Here is a 17986-nt window from a genome sequence, read left to right as displayed (position 1 = left end):
GGGGCTGTTGATTGGAGTACACTAAAACAAACCTGATCTCTCTAGGACATTCAGAAGCCAAGTTATAAGCCCACAAATGAGTAACTGGACTACTTCTTTAAATTGACACCAGATCTGGTGATCTTTGGGACATGGTTTGACCCCCTTAGGAAAGTGCTATCATCATGAAACGTTCAGATCACTTACAACTCAGTAGATTCTACCTTCCTGTAACGTTTCAGCCTGATTGGACCTTGTTTTCACACAAATGAACCCAGAATGATGTGAAATTGTGCTTCGTGCAACATAATTCTGGGTGCCATTTACAAACCATAAATGCTAATGACTCCATTCCTTTTTGTGGTTGTAGGGGCTGTTGATTGGAGTACATTAAAACAAACCTGATCTCTCTACGACATTCAGAAGCCAAGTTATAAGCCCACGAATGTGTAACTGGACTACTTCTTTAAAGTGACACCAGGCCCGGTGACCTTTGGGACATGGTTTGACCCCCTTAGGAAAGTGCTATCATCATGAAACGTTCAGATCACTTACAACTAAATAGATTCTACCTTCCTGTAACGTTTCAGCCTGATTGGACCTTGTTTTCACACAAATGAACCCAGAATGATGTGAAATTGTGCTTCGTGCAACATAATTCTGGGTGCCATTTACAAACCATAAATGCTAATGACTTCATTCCTTTTAGTGGTAATGGGGGCTGCTAATTGGAGTACTCTAAAACAAAACTGACCTCTCTAGGATATTCAGAAGCCAAGTTATAAGCCCACAAAGGTGTAACTGGACTACTTCTTTAAAGTGACACCAGGCCCGGTGACCTTTGGGACATGGTTTGACCCCCTTAGGAAAGTGCTATCATCATGAAACGTTCAGATCACTTACAATTCAATAGAATCTACCTTCCTGTAACGTTTCAGCCTGATTGTACCTTGTTTTCACACAAATGAACCCAGAATGATGTGAAATTGTGCTTCGTGCAACATAATTCTGGGTGCCATTTAAAAACCATAAGTGCTAATGACTCCATTCCTTATTGTGGTTGTAGGGGCTGTTGATTGGAGTATACTAAAACAAACCTGATGTCTCTAGGACATTCAGAAGCCAAGTTATAAGCCCACAAATGTGTAACTGGACTACTTCTTTAAATTGACACCAGATCCGGTGACCTTTGGGACATGGTTTGACCCCCTTAGGAAAGTGCTATCATCATGAAACGTTCAGATCACTTACAACTCAATAGATTCTACCTTCCTGTAACGTTTCAGCCTGATTTGACCTTGTTTTCACACAAATGGACCCAGAATGATGTGAAATTGTGCTTCGTGCAACATAATTCTGGGGGCCATTTACAAACCATAAGTGCTAATTACTCCATTCCATTTTGTGGTTGTAGGGGCTGTTGATTGGAGTACACTAAAACAAACCTAACCTCTCTAGGACATTCAGAAGCCAAGTTATAAGCCCACAAAGGTGTAACTGGACTACTTCTTTAAAGTGACACCAGGCCCGGTGACCTTTGGGACATGGTTTTACCCCCTATAGGAATGTGCGATCATCTTGAAACGTTCAGATCACTTACAACTCAATAGATTCTACCTTCTTGTAGCGTTTCAGCCTGATTGGACTTTGTTTTCACATAAATGGACCCAGAATGATGTGAAATTGTGCTTCGTGCAACATAATTCTGGGTGCCATTTACAAACCATAAGTGCTAATGACTCCATTCCTTTTTGTGGTTGTAGGGGCTGTTGATTGGAGTACACTAAAACAAACCTGATCTCTCTAGGACATTCAGAAGCCAAGTTATAAGCCCACAAATGAGTAACTGGACTACTTCTTTAAATTGACACCAGATCTGGTGATCTTTGGGACATGGTTTGACCCCCTTAGGAAAGTGCTATCATCATGAAACGTTCAGATCACTTACAACTCAGTAGATTCTACCTTCCTGTAACGTTTCAGCCTGATTGGACCTTGTTTTCACACAAATGAACCCAGAATGATGTGAAATTGTGCTTCGTGCAACATAATTCTGGGTGCCATTTAAAAACCATAAGTGCTAATGACTCCATTCCTTTTTGTGGTTGTAGGGGCTGTTGATTGGAGTACATTAAAACAAACCTGATCTCTCTAGGACATTCAGAAGCTAAGTTATAAGCCTACAAAGATGTAACTGGACTACTTCTTTAAAGTGACACCAGGCCCGGTGACCTTTGGGACATGGTTTTACCCCCTATAGGAATGTGCGATCATCTTGAAACGTTCAGATCACTTACAACTCAATAGATTCTACCTTCCTGTAACGTTTCAGCCTGATTGGACCTTGTTTTCACACAAATGGACCCAGAATGATGTGAAATTGTGCTTCGTGCAACATAATTCTGGGTGCCATTTAAGAACCATAAGTGCTAATGACTCCATTCCTTTTTGTGGTTGTGGGGTCTGTTGATTGGAGTACACTAAAACAACCCTGATCTCTCTAGGACATTCAGAAGCCAAGTTATAAGCCCACAAAGGTGTAACTGGACTACTTCTTTAAAGTGACACCAGGCCCGGTGACCTTTGGGACATGGTTTGACCCCCTATAGGAAAGTGCTATCATCATGAAACGTTCAGATCACGTACAACTCAATAGATTCTACCTTCCTGTAACGTTTCTGCCTGATTGGACCTTGTTTTCACACAAATGAAACCAGAATGATGTGAAATTTTGCTTCGTGCAACATAATTCTGGGTGCCATTTACAAACCATAAGTGCTAATGACTCCATTCCTTTTTGTGGTTGTAGGGGCTGTTGATTGGAGTACATTAAAACAAACCTGACCTCTCCAGGACATTCAGAAGCCAAGTTATAAGCCCACAAATGTGTAACTGGACTACTACTTTAAATTGACACCAGATCCGGTGACATTTGGGACATGGTTTGACCCCCTTAGGAAAGTGCTATCATCATGAAACGTTCAGATCACTTACAACTCAATAGATTCTACCTTTCTGTAACGTTTCAGCCTGATTGGACCTTGTTTTCACACAAATGAACCCAGAATGATGTGAAATTGTGCTTCGTGCAACATAATTCTGGGTGCCATTTAAAAACCATAAGTGCTAATGACTCCATTCCTTTTTGTGGTTGTAGGGGCTGTTGATTGGAGTATACTAAAACAAACCTGATCTATCTAGGACATTCAGAAGCCAAGTTATAAGCCCACAAATGTGTAACTGGACTACTTCTTTAGACACCAGATCCGGTGACCTTTGGGACATGGTTTGACCCCCTTAGGGAAGTGCAATCATCATGAAACCTTCAGATCACTTACATTTTAATAGATTCTACCTTCCTGTAATGTTTCAGCCTGATTGGACCTTGTTTTCACACAAATGGACCCAGAATGATGTGAAATTTTGCTTCGTGCAACATAATTCTGGGTGCCATTTACAAACCATAAATGCTAATGACTTCATTCCTTTTAGTGGTAATGGGGGCTGCTAATTGGAGTACTCTAAAACAAAACTGACCTCTCTAGGATATTCAGAAGCCAAGTTATAAGCCCACAAAGGTGTAACTGGACTACTTCTTTAAAGTGACACCAGGCCCGGTGACCTTTGGGACATGGTTTGACCCCCTTAGGAAAGTGCTATCATCATGAAACGTTCAGATCACTTACAATTCAATAGAATCTACCTTCCTGTAACGTTTCAGCCTGATTGTACCTTGTTTTCACACAAATGAACCCAGAATGATGTGAAATTGTGCATCGTGCAACATAATTCTGGGTGCCATTTAAAAACCATAAGTGCTAATGACTCCATTCCTTATTGTGGTTGTAGGGGCTGTTGATTGGAGTATACTAAAACAAACCTGATGTCTCTAGGACATTCAGAAGCCAAGTTATAAGCCCACAAATGTGTAACTGGACTACTTCTTTAAATTGACACCAGATCCGGTGACCTTTGGGACATGGTTTGACCCCCTTAGGAAAGTGCTATCATCATGAAACGTTCAGATCACTTACAACTCAATAGATTCTACCTTCCTGTAACGTTTCAGCCTGATTGGACCTTGTTTTCACACAAATGGACCCAGAATGATGTGAAATTGTGCTTCGTGCAACATAATTCTGGGGGCCATTTACAAACCATAAGTGCTAATTACTCCATTCCATTTTGTGGTTGTAGGGGCTGTTGATTGGAGTACACTAAAACAAACCTAACCTCTCTAGGACATTCAGAAGCCAAGTTATAAGCCCACAAAGGTGTAACTGGACTACTTCTTTAAAGTGACACCAGGCCCGGTGACCTTTGGGACATGGTTTTACCCCCTATAGGAATGTGCGATCATCTTGAAACGTTCAGATCACTTACAACTCAATAGATTCTACCTTCTTGTAGCGTTTCAGCCTGATTGGACCTTGTTTTCACATAAATGGACCCAGAATGATGTGAAATTGTGCTTCGTGCAACATAATTCTGGGTGCCATTTACAAACCATTAGTGCTAATGACTCCATTCCTTTTTGTGGTTGTAGGGGCTGTTGATTGGAGTACACTAAAACAAACCTGATCTCTCTAGGACATTCAGAAGCCAAGTTATAAGCCCACAAATGAGTAACTGGACTACTTCTTTAAATTGACACCAGATCTGGTGATCTTTGGGACATGGTTTGACCCCCTTAGGAAAGTGCTATCATCATGAAACGTTCAGATCACTTACAACTCAGTAGATTCTACCTTCCTGTAACGTTTCAGCCTGATTGGACCTTGTTTTCACACAAATGAACCCAGAATGATGTGAAATTGTGCTTCGTGAAACATAATTCTGGGTGCCATTTAAAAACCATAAGTGCTAATGACTCCATTCCTTTTTGTGGTTGTAGGGGCTGTTGATTGGAGTACACTAAAACAAACCTGACCGCTCTAGGACATTCAGAAGCCAAGTTATAAGCCCACAAATGTGTAACTGGACTAATTCTTTAAAGTGACACCAGATCCGGTGACCTTTGCGACATGGTTTGACCCCCTTAGGAAAGTGCTATCATCATGAAACGTTCAGATCACTTACAACTCAATAGATTCTACCTTCCTGTAACGTTTCTGCCTGATTGGACCTTGTTTTCACACAAATGAACCCAGAATGATGTGAAATTGTGCTTCGTGCAACATAATTCTGTGTGCCATTTACAAACCATAAGTGCTAATGACTCCATTCCTTTTTGTGGTTGTAGGGGCTGTTGATTGGAGTACATTAAAACAAACCTGATCTCTCTAGGACATTCAGAAGCCAAGTTATAAGCCTACAAAGATGTAACTGGACTACTTCTTTAAAGTGACACCAGGCCCGGTGACCTTTGGGACATGGTTTTACCCCCTATAGGAATGTGCGATCATCTTGAAACGTTCAGATCACTTACAACTCAATAGATTCTACCTTCCTGTAACGTTTCAGCCTGATTGGACCTTGTTTTCACACAAATGGACCCAGAATGATGTGAAATTGTGCTTCGTGCAACATAATTCTTGGTGCCATTTAAGAACCATAAGTGCTAATGACTCCATTCCTTTTTGTGGTTGTGGGGTCTGTTGATTGGAGTACACTAAAACAACCCTGATCTCTCTAGGACATTCAGAAGCCAAGTTATAAGCCCACAAAGGTGTAACTGGACTACTTCTTTAAAGTGACACCAGGCCCGGTGACCTTTGGGACATGGTTTGACCCCCTATAGGAAAGTGCTATCATCATGAAACGTTCAGATCACGTACAACTCAATAGATTCTACCTTCCTGTAACGTTTCTGCCTGATTGGACCTTGTTTTCACACAAATGAAACCAGAATGATGTGAAATTTTGCTTCGTGCAACATAATTCTGGGTGCCATTTACAAACCATAAGTGCTAATGACTCCATTCCTTTTTGTGGTTGTAGGGGCTGTTGATTGGAGTACATTAAAACAAACCTGACCTCTCCAGGACATTCAGAAGCCAAGTTTTAAGCCCACAAATGTGTAACTGGACTACTACTTTAAATTGACACCAGATCCGGTGACATTTGGGACATGGTTTGACCCCCTTAGGAAAGTGCTATCATCATGAAACGTTCAGATCACTTACAACTCAATAGATTCTACCTTTCTGTAACGTTTCAGCCTGATTGGACCTTGTTTTCACACAAATGAACCCAGAATGATGTGAAATTGTGCTTCGTGCAACATAATTCTGGGTGCCATTTAAAAACCATAAGTGCTAATGACTCCATTCCTTTTTGTGGTTGTAGGGGCTGTTGATTGGAGTATACTAAAACAAACCTGATCTATCTAGGACATTCAGAAGCCAAGTTATAAGCCCACAAATGTGTAACTGGACTACTTCTTTAGACACCAGATCCGGTGACCTTTGGGACATGGTTTGACCCCCTTAGGGAAGTGCAATCATCATGAAACCTTCAGATCACTTACATTTTAATAGATTCTACCTTCCTGTAATGTTTCAGCCTGATTGGACCTTGTTTTCACACAAATGGACCCAGAATGATGTGAAATTGTGCTTCGTGCAACATAATTCTGGGTGCCATTTACAAACCATAAGTGCTAATGACTCCTTTCCTTTTTGTGGTTGTAGGGGCTGTTGATTGGAGTACACTAAAACAAACCTGACCGCTCTAGGACATTCAGAAGCCAAGTTATAAGCCCACAAATGTGTAACTGGACTAATTCTTTAAAGTGACACCAGATCCGGTGACCTTTGCGACATGGTTTGACCCCCTTAGGAAAGTGCTATCATCATGAAACGTTCAGATCACTTACAACTCAATAGATTCTACCTTCCTGTAACGTTTCTGCCTGATTGGACCTTGTTTTCACACAAATGGACCCAGAATGATGTGAAATTGTGCTTCGTGCAACATAATTCTGGGTGCCATTTAAGAACCATAAGTGCTAATGACTCCATTCCTTTTTGTGGTTGTGGGGGCTGTTGATTGGAGTACACTAAAACAACCCTGATCTCTCTAGGACATTCAGAAGCCAAGTTATAAGCCCACAAAGGTGTAACTGGACTACTTCTTTAAAGTGACACCAGGCCCGGTGACCTTTGGGACATGGTTTGACCCCCTATAGGAAAGTGCTATCATCATGAAACGTTCAGATCACTTACAACTCAATAGATTCTACCTTCCTGTAACGTTTCTGCCTGTTTGGACCTTGTTTTCACAAAAATGAACCCAGAATGATGTGAAATTTTGCTTCGTGCAACATAATTCTGGGTGCCATTTACAAACCATAAGTGCTAATGACTCCATTCCTTTTTGTGGTTGTAGAGGCTGTTGATTGGAGTACATTAAAACAAACCTGACCTCTCCAGGACATTCAGAAGCCAAGTTATAAGCCCACAAATGTGTAACTGGACTACTACTTTAAATTGACACCAGATCCGGTGACATTTGGGACATGGTTTGACCCCCTTAGGAAAGTGCTATCATCATGAAACGTTCAGATCACTTACAACTCAATAGATTCTACCTTTCTGTAATGTTTCAGCCTGATTGGACCTTGTTTTCACACAAATGAACCCAGAATGATGTGAAATTGTGCTTCGTGCAACATAATTCTGGGTGCCATTTAAAAACCATAAGTGCTAATGACTCCATTCCTTTTTGTGGTTGTAGGGGCTGTTGATTGGAGTATACTAAAACAAACCTGATCTCTCTAGGACATTCAGAAGCCAAGTTATAAGCCCACAAATGTGTAACTGGACTACTTCTTTAGACACCAGATCCGGTGACCTTTGGGACATGGTTTGACCCCCTTAGGGAAGTGCTATCATCATGAAACCTTCAGATCACTTACATTTTAATAGATTCTACCTTCCTGTAATGTTTCAGCCTGATTGGACCTTGTTTTTACACAAATGGACCCAGAATGATGTGAAATTGTGCTTCGTGCAACATAATTCTGGGTGCCATTTACAAACCATAAGTGCTAATGACTCCATTCCTTTTTGTGGTTGTAGGGGCTGTTGATTGGAGTACACTAAAACAAACCTGATCTCTCTAGGACATTCAGAAGCCAAGTTATAAGCCCACAAATGTGTAACTGGACTACTTCTTTAAATTGACACCAGATCCGGTGACCTTTGGGACATGGTTTGACCCCCTTAGGAAAGTGCTATCATCATGAAACATTCAGATCACTTACAACTCAATAGATTCTACCTTCCTGTAACGTTTCAGCCTGATTGGACCTTGTTTTCACACAAATGAACCCAGAATGATGTGAAATTGTGCTTCGTGCAACAGAATTCTGGGTGCCATTTAAAAACCATAAGTGCTAATGACTCCATTCCTTTTTCTGGTTGTAGGGGCTGTTGATTGGAGTACACTAAAACAAACCTGATCGCTCTAGGACATTCAGAAGCCAAGTTATAAGCCCACAAATGTGTAACTGGACTACTTCTTTAAATTGACACCAGGTCCGGTGACCTTTGGGACATGGTTTGACCCCCTTAGGAAAGTGCTATCATCATGAAACGTTCAGATCACTTACAACAATAGATTCTACCTTCCTGTAACGTTTCAGCCTGATTGGACCTTGTTTTCACACAAATGAACCCAGAATGATGTGAAATTGTGCTTCGTGCAACATAATTCTGGGTGCCATTTAAAAACCATAAGTGCTAATGTCTCCATTCCTTTTTGTGGTTCTAGGGGCTGTTGATTGGAGTACACTAAAACAAACCTGATCTCTCTAGGACATTCAGAAGCCAAGTTATAAGCCCACACACAAAGATGTAACTGGACTACTTCTTTAAAGTGACACTTGGCCCGGTGACCTTTGGGACATGGTTTGACCCCCTATAGGAATGTGCGATCATCTTGAAACGTTCAGATCACTTACAACTTAATAGATTCTACCTTCTTGTAGCGTTTCAGCCGGATTGGACCTTGTTTTCACACAAATTGACCCAGAATCATGTGAAATTGTGCTTAGTGCAGCATAATTCTGGGTGCCATTTAAGAACCATAAGTGCTAATGACTCCATTCCTTTTTGTGGTTGTAGGGGCTGTTGATTGGAGTACACTAAAATAAACCTGATCTCTCTAGGACATTCAGAAGCCAAGTTATAAGCCCACAAATGTGTAACTGGACTACTTCTTTAAATTGACACCAGATCCGGTGACCTTTGGGACATGGTTTGACTCCCTTAGGAAAGCGCTATCATCATGAAACGTTCAGATCACTTACAACTCAATAGATTCTAGCTTCCAGTAACGTTTCAGCCTGATTGGACCTTGTTTTCACACAAATGAACCCAGAATGATGTGAAATTGTGCTTCGTGCAAAATAATTCTGGGTGCCATTTACAAACCATAAGTGCTAATGACTCCATTCCTTTTTCTGGTTGTAGGGGCTGTTGATTGGAGTACACTAAAACAAACCTGATCGCTCTAGGACATTCAGAAGCCAAGTTATAAGCCCACAAATGTGTAACTGGACTACTTCTTTAAATTGACACCAGGTCCGGTGACCTTTGGGACATGGTTTGACCCCCTTAGGAAAGTGCTATCATCATGAAACGTTCAGATCACTTACAACAATAGATTCTACCTTCCTGTAACGTTTCAGCCTGATTGGACCTTGTTTTCACACAAATGAACCCAGAATGATGTGAAATTGTGCTTCGTGCAACAGAATTCTGGGTGCCATTTAAAAACCATAAGTGCTAATGACTCCATTCCTTTTTCTGGTTGTAGGGGCTGTTGATTGGAGTACACTAAAACAAACCTGATCGCTCTAGGACATTCAGAAGCCAAGTTATAAGCCCACAAATGTGTAACTGGACTACTTCTTTAAATTGACACCAGGTCCGGTGACCTTTGGGACATGGTTTGACCCCCTTAGGAAAGTGCTATCATCATGAAACGTTCAGATCACTTACAACAATAGATTCTACCTTCCTGTAACGTTTCAGCCTGATTGGACCTTGTTTTCACACAAATGAACCCAGAATGATGTGAAATTGTGCTTCGTGCAACATAATTCTGGGTGCCATTTAAAAACCATAAGTGCTAATGTCTCCATTCCTTTTTGTGGTTCTAGGGGCTGTTGATTGGAGTACACTAAAACAAACCTGATCTCTCTAGGACATTCAGAAGCCAAGTTATAAGCCCACACACAAAGATGTAACTGGACTACTTCTTTAAAGTGACACTTGGCCCGGTGACCTTTGGGACATGGTTTGACCCCCTATAGGAATGTGCGATCATCTTGAAACGTTCAGATCACTTACAACTTAATAGATTCTACCTTCTTGTAGCGTTTCAGCCGGATTGGACCTTGTTTTCACACAAATTGACCCAGAATCATGTGAAATTGTGCTTAGTGCAGCATAATTCTGGGTGCCATTTAAGAACCATAAGTGCTAATGACTCCATTCCTTTTTGTGGTTGTAGGGGCTGTTGATTGGAGTACACTAAAATAAACCTGATCTCTCTAGGACATTCAGAAGCCAAGTTATAAGCCCACAAATGTGTACCTGGACTACTTCTTTAAATCGACACCAGATCCGGTGACCTTTGGGACATGGTTTGACCCCCTTAGGAAAGCGCTATCATCATGAAACGTTCAGATCACTTACAACTCAATAGATTCTAGCTTCCAGTAACGTTTCAGCCTGATTGGACCTTGTTTTCACACAAATGAACCCAGAATGATGTGAAATTGTGCTTCGTGCAAAATAATTCTGGGTGCCATTTACAAACCATAAGTGCTAATGACTCCATTCCTTTTTGTGGTTGTAGGGGCTGTTGATTGGAGTACACTAAAACAAACCTAACCTCTCTAGGACATTCAGAAGCCAAGTTATAAGCCCACAAAGGTGTAACTGGACTACTTCTTTAAAGTGACACTTGGCCCGGTGACCTTTGGGACATGGTTTGACCCCCTATAGGAATGTGCGATCATCTTGAAACGTTCAGATCACTTACAACTCAATATATTCTACCTTCTTGTAGCGTTTCAGCCGGATTGGACCTTGTTTTCACACAAATTGACCCAGAATGATGTGAAATTGTGCTTCGTGCAACATAATTCTGGGTGCCATTTAAAAACCATAAGTGCTAATGACTCCATTTCTTTTTGTGGTTGTAGGGGCTGTTGATTGGAGTACACTAAAATAAACCTGATCTCTCTAGGACATTCAGAAGCCAAGTTATAAGCCCACAAATGTGTAACTGGACTACTTTAAATTGACACCAGATCCGGTGACCTTTGGGACATGGTTTGACCCCCTTAGGAAAGTGCTATCATCATGAAACATTCAGATCACTTACAACTCAATAGATTCTACCTTCCTGTAACGTTTCAGCCTGATTGGACCTTGTTTTCACACAAATGAACCCAGAATGATGTGAAATTGTGCTTCGTGCAACATAATTCTGGGTGCCATTTACAAACCATAAGTGCTAATGACTCCATTCCTTTTTGTGGTTGTAGGAGCTGTTGATTGGAGTACACTAAAACAAACCTGACCTCTCTAGGACATTCAGAAGCCAAGTTATAATCCCACAAAGGTGAAACTGGACAACTTCTTTAAAGTGACACCAGGCCCGGTGACCTTTGGGACATGGTTTTACCCCCTATAAGAATGTGCGATCATCTTGAAACCTTCAGATCACTTACAACTCAATAGATTCTACCTTCTTGTAGCGTTTCAGCCTGATTGGACCTTGTTTTCACACAAATGGACTCAGAATGATGTGAAATTGTGCTTCGTGCAACATAATTCTGGGTGCCATTTACAAACCATAAGTGCTAATGACTCCATTCCTTTTTGTGGTTGTAGGGGCTGTTGATTGGAGTACATTAAAACAAACCTGATCTCTCTAGGACATTCAGAAGTCAAGTTATAAGCCCACAAATGTGTAACCGGACTACTACTTTAAATTGACACCAGATCCGGTGACCTTTGGGACATGGTTTGACCCCCTTAGGAAAGTGCTATCATCATGAAACATTCAGATCACTTACAACTCAATAGATTCTACCTTCCTGTAACGTTTCAGCCTGATTGGACCTTGTTTTCACACAAATGAACCCAGAATGATGTGAAATTGTGCTTCGTGCAACATAATTCTGGGTGCCATTTACAAACCATAAGTGCTAATGACTCCATTCCTTTTTGTGGTTGTAGGGGCTGTTGATTGGAGTACACTAAAACAAACCTAACCTCTCTAGGACATTCAGAAGCCAAGTTATAAGCCCACAAAGGTGTAACTGGACTACTTCTTTAAAGTGACACTTGGCCCGGTGACCTTTGGGACATGGTTTGACCCCCTATAGGAATGTGCGATCATCTTGAAACGTTCAGATCACTTACAACTCAATATATTCTACCTTCTTGTAGCGTTTCAGCCGGATTGGACCTTGTTTTCACACAAATTGACCCAGAATGATGTGAAATTGTGCTTCGTGCAACATAATTCTGGGTGCCATTTAAAAACCATAAGTGCTAATGACTCCATTTCTTTTTGTGGTTGTAGGGGCTGTTGATTGGAGTACACTAAAATAAACCTGATCTCTCTAGGACATTCAGAAGCCAAGTTATAAGCCCACAAATGTGTAACTGGACTACTTTAAATTGACACCAGATCCGGTGACCTTTGGGACATGGTTTGACCCCCTTAGGAAAGTGCTATCATCATGAAACATTCAGATCACTTACAACTCAATAGATTCTACCTTCCTGTAACGTTTCAGCCTGATTGGACCTTGTTTTCACACAAATGAACCCAGAATGATGTGAAATTGTGCTTCGTGCAACATAATTCTGGGTGCCATTTACAAACCATAAGTGCTAATGACTCCATTCCTTTTTGTGGTTGTAGGAGCTGTTGATTGGAGTACACTAAAACAAACCTGACCTCTCTAGGACATTCAGAAGCCAAGTTATAATCCCACAAAGGTGTAACTGGACAACTTCTTTAAAGTGACACCAGGCCCGGTGACCTTTGGGACATGGTTTTACCCCCTATAAGAATGTGCGATCATCTTGAAACCTTCAGATCACTTACAACTCAATAGATTCTACCTTCTTGTAGCGTTTCAGCCTGATTGGACCTTGTTTTCACACAAATGGACCCAGAATGATGTGAAATTGTGCTTCGTGCAACATAATTCTGGGTGCCATTTAAGAACCATAAGTGCTAATGACTCCATTCCTTTTAGTGGTTGTGGGGGCTGTTGATTGGAGTACACTAAAACAACCCTGATCTCTCTAGGACATTCAGAAGCCAAGTTATAAGCCCACAAAGGTGTAACTGGACTACTTCTTTAAAGTGACACCAGGCCCGGTGACCTTTGGGACATGGTTTGACCCCCTATAGGAAAGTGCTATCATCATGAAACGTTCAGATCACTTACAACTCAATAGATTCTACCTTCCTGTAACGTTTCTGCCTGTTTGGACCTTGTTTTCACACAAATGAACCCAGAATGATGTGAAATTTTGCTTCGTGCAACATAATTCTGGGTGCCATTTACAAACCATAAGTGCTAATGACTCCATTCCTTTTTGTGGTTGTAGGGGCTGTTGATTGGAGTACATTAAAACAAACCTGACCTCTCCAGGACATTCAGAAGCCAAGTTATAAGCCCACAAATGTGTAACTGGACTACTACTTTAAATTGACACCAGATCCGGTGACATTTGGGACATGGTTTGACCCCCTTAGGAAAGTGCTATCATCATGAAACGTTCAGATCACTTACAACTCAATAGATTCTACCTTTCTGTAATGTTTCAGCCTGATTGGACCTTGTTTTCACACAAATGAACCCAGAATGATGTGAAATTGTGCTTCGTGCAACATAATTCTGGGTGCCATTTAAAAACCATAAGTGCTAATGACTCCATTCCTTTTTGTGGTTGTAGGGGCTGTTGATTGGAGTATACTAAAACAAACCTGATCTCTCTAGGACATTCAGAAGCCAAGTTATAAGCCCACAAATGTGTAACTGGACTACTTCTTTAGACACCAGATCCGGTGACCTTTGGGACATGGTTTGACCCCCTTAGGGAAGTGCTATCATCATGAAACCTTCAGATCACTTACATTTTAATAGATTCTACCTTCCTGTAATGTTTCAGCCTGATTGGACCTTGTTTTCACACAAATGGACCCAGAATGATGTGAAATTGTGCTTCGTGCAACATAATTCTGGGTGCCATTTACAAACCATAAGTGCTAATGACTCCATTCCTTTTTGTGGTTGTAGGGGCTGTTGATTGGAGTACACTAAAACAAACCTGATCTCTCTAGGACATACAGAAGCCAAGTTATAAGCCCACAAATGTGTAACTGGACTACTTCTTTAAATTGACACCAGATCCGGTGACCTTTGGGACATGGTTTGACCCCCTTAGGAAAGTGCTATCATCATGAAACATTCAGATCACTTACAACTCAATAGATTCTACCTTCCTGTAACGTTTCAGCCTGATTGGACCTTGTTTTCACACAAATGAACCCAGAATGATGTGAAATTGTGCTTCGTGCAACAGAATTCTGGGTGCCATTTAAAAACCATAAGTGCTAATGACTCCATTCCTTTTTGTGGTTGTAGGGGCTGTTGATTGGAGTACACTAAAACAAACCTGATCGCTCTAGGACATTCAGAAGCCAAGTTATAAGCCCACAAATGTGTAACTGGACTACTTCTTTAAATTGACACCAGGTCCGGTGACCTTTGGGACATGGTTTGACCCCCTTAGGAAAGTGCTATCATCATGAAACGTTCAGATCACTTACAACAATAGATTCTACCTTCCTGTAACGTTTCAGCCTGATTGGACCTTGTTTTCACACAAATGAACCCAGAATGATGTGAAATTGTGCTTCGTGCAACATAATTCTGGGTGCCATTTAAAAACCATAAGTGCTAATGTCTCCATTCCTTTTTGTGGTTCTAGGGGCTGTTGATTGGAGTACACTAAAACAAACCTGATCTCTCTAGGACATTCAGAAGCCAAGTTATAAGCCCACACACAAAGATGTAACTGGACTACTTCTTTAAAGTGACACTTGGCCCGTTGACCTTTGGGACATGGTTTGACCCCCTATAGGAATGTGCGATCATCTTGAAACGTTCAGATCACTTACAACTTAATAGATTCTACCTTCTTGTAGCGTTTCAGCCGGATTGGACCTTGTTTTCACACAAATTGACCCAGAATCATGTGAAATTGTGCTTAGTGCAGCATAATTCTGGGTGCCATTTAAGAACCATAAGTGCTAATGACTCCATTCCTTTTAGTGGTTGTAGGGGCTGTTGATTGGAGTACACTAAAATAAACCTGATCTCTCTAGGACATTCAGAAGCCAAGTTATAAGCCCACAAATGTGTAACTGGACTACTTCTTTAAATTGACACCAGATCCGGTGACCTTTGGGACATGGTTTGACCCCCTTAGGAAAGCGCTATCATCATGAAACGTTCAGATCACTTACAACTCAATAGATTCTAGCTTCCAGTAACGTTTCAGCCTGATTGGACCTTGTTTTCACACAAATGAACCCAGAATGATGTGAAATTGTGCTTCGTGCAAAATAATTCTGGGTGCCATTTACAAACCATAAGTGCTAATGACTCCATTCCTTTTTGTGGTTGTAGGGGCTGTTGATTGGAGTACACTAAAACAAACCTAACCTCTCTAGGACATTCAGAAGCCAAGTTATAAGCCCACAAAGGTGTAACTGGACTACTTCTTTAAAGTGACACTTGGCCCGGTGACCTTTGGGACATGGTTTGACCCCCTATAGGAATGTGCGATCATCTTGAAACGTTCAGATCACTTACAACTCAATATATTCTACCTTCTTGTAGCGTTTCAGCCGGATTGGACCTTGTTTTCACACAAATTGACCCAGAATGATGTGAAATTGTGCTTCGTGCAACATAATTCTGGGTGCCATTTAAAAACCATAAGTGCTAATGACTCCATTTCTTTTTGTGGTTGTAGGGGCTGTTGATTGGAGTACACTAAAATAAACCTGATCTCTCTAGGACATTCAGAAGCCAAGTTATAAGCCCACAAATGTGTAACTGGACTACTTTAAATTGACACCAGATCCGGTGACCTTTGGGACATGGTTTGACCCCCTTAGGAAAGTGCTATCATCATGAAACATTCAGATCACTTACAACTCAATAGATTCTACCTTCCTGTAACGTTTCAGCCTGATTGGACCTTGTTTTCACACAAATGAACCCAGAATGATGTGAAATTGTGCTTCGTGCAACATAATTCTGGGTGCCATTTACAAACCATAAGTGCTAATGACTCCATTCCTTTTTGTGGTTGTAGGAGCTGTTGATTGGAGTACACTAAAACAAACCTGACCTCTCTAGGACATTCAGAAGCCAAGTTATAATCCCACAAAGGTGAAACTGGACAACTTCTTTAAAGTGACACCAGGCCCGGTGACCTTTGGGACATGGTTTTACCCCCTATAAGAATGTGCGATCATCTTGAAACCTTCAGATCACTTACAACTCAATAGATTCTACCTTCTTGTAGCGTTTCAGCCTGATTGGACCTTGTTTTCACACAAATGGACTCAGAATGATGTGAAATTGTGCTTCGTGCAACATAATTCTGGGTGCCATTTACAAACCATAAGTGCTAATGACTCCATTCCTTTTTGTGGTTGTAGGGGCTGTTGATTGGAGTACATTAAAACAAACCTGATCTCTCTAGGACATTCAGAAGTCAAGTTATAAGCCCACAAATGTGTAACCGGACTACTACTTTAAATTGACACCAGATCCGGTGACCTTTGGGACATGGTTTGACCCCCTTAGGAAAGTGCTATCATCATGAAACATTCAGATCACTTACAACTCAATAGATTCTACCTTCCTGTAACGTTTCAGCCTGATTGGACCTTGTTTTCACACAAATGAACCCAGAATGAAGTGAAATTGTGCTTCGTGCAACATAATTCTGGGTGCCATTTACAAACCATAAGTGCTAATGACTCCATTCCTTTTTGTGGTTGTAGGGGCTGTTGATTGGAGTACACTAAAACAAACCTAACCTCTCTAGGACATTCAGAAGCCAAGTTATAAGCCCACAAAGGTGTAACTGGACTACTTCTTTAAAGTGACACTTGGCCCGGTGACCTTTGGGACATGGTTTGACCCCCTATAGGAATGTGCGATCATCTTGAAACGTTCAGATCACTTACAACTCAATATATTCTACCTTCTTGTAGCGTTTCAGCCGGATTGGACCTTGTTTTCACACAAATTGACCCAGAATGATGTGAAATTGTGCTTCGTGCAACATAATTCTGGGTGCCATTTAAAAACCATAAGTGCTAATGACTCCATTTCTTTTTGTGGTTGTAGGGGCTGTTGATTGGAGTACACTAAAATAAACCTGATCTCTCTAGGACATTCAGAAGCCAAGTTATAAGCCCACAAATGTGTAACTGGACTACTTTAAATTGACACCAGATCCGGTGACCTTTGGGACATGGTTTGACCCCCTTAGGAAAGTGCTATCATCATGAAACATTCAGATCACTTACAACTCAATAGATTCTACCTTCCTGTAACGTTTCAGCCTGATTGGACCTTGTTTTCACACAAATGAACCCAGAATGATGTGAAATTGTGCTTCGTGCAACATAATTCTGGGTGCCATTTACAAACCATAAGTGCTAATGACTCCATTCCTTTTTGTGGTTGTAGGAGCTGTTGATTGGAGTACACTAAAACAAACCTGACCTCTCTAGGACATTCAGAAGCCAAGTTATAATCCCACAAAGGTGAAACTGGACAACTTCTTTAAAGTGACACCAGGCCCGGTGACCTTTGGGACATGGTTTTACCCCCTATAAGAATGTGCGATCATCTTGAAACCTTCAGATCACTTACAACTCAATAGATTCTACCTTCTTGTAGCGTTTCAGCCTGATTGGACCTTGTTTTCAC

The sequence above is a fragment of the Nothobranchius furzeri genome, chromosome 13, assembly GCF_043380555.1.
Source record: "Nothobranchius furzeri strain GRZ-AD chromosome 13, NfurGRZ-RIMD1, whole genome shotgun sequence".
In the NCBI taxonomy this organism is placed as follows: domain Eukaryota; kingdom Metazoa; phylum Chordata; class Actinopteri; order Cyprinodontiformes; family Nothobranchiidae; genus Nothobranchius; species Nothobranchius furzeri.
The sequence above is the reverse complement of the archived record's forward strand: the minus strand, read 5'-3'. Positions refer to the sequence as shown.